The sequence below is a fragment of the Penaeus monodon genome, chromosome 29 (genome assembly GCF_015228065.2).
Source record: "Penaeus monodon isolate SGIC_2016 chromosome 29, NSTDA_Pmon_1, whole genome shotgun sequence".
Taxonomy (NCBI): Eukaryota; Metazoa; Arthropoda; class Malacostraca; order Decapoda; family Penaeidae; genus Penaeus; species Penaeus monodon.
Window position 1 is genome coordinate 9,641,797 of NC_051414.1, and position 326 is coordinate 9,642,122.

Here is a 326-nt window from a genome sequence, read left to right on the forward strand (position 1 = left end):
TAGCCGGCGACAAGTTGCCGGCTTCTCGCGGAGCGCTAGCAGAAGTCGGAGACACAACTTCAAACCTCATCAGACTGCTTCCCGACCCCCGACCACTCGGCGAGTGGACGTACGACGGGTCTCCGAGCATCAGACCAGTTATCGGCATGACGCTGTGATCTTCGGACTGTCAAGCTAGAGTCAGTTGACTCTGTGTAGGCCTAGTCATCGGCCTCGTCGAGACCACTTACCATTGCAGTACCTACATAGTCAAACTGAGCATTTTGCTACACAGTTAGCATACAAATCTTCAGCTCGCCTTCCCAAAACAGTTAATCCCCCCCCCC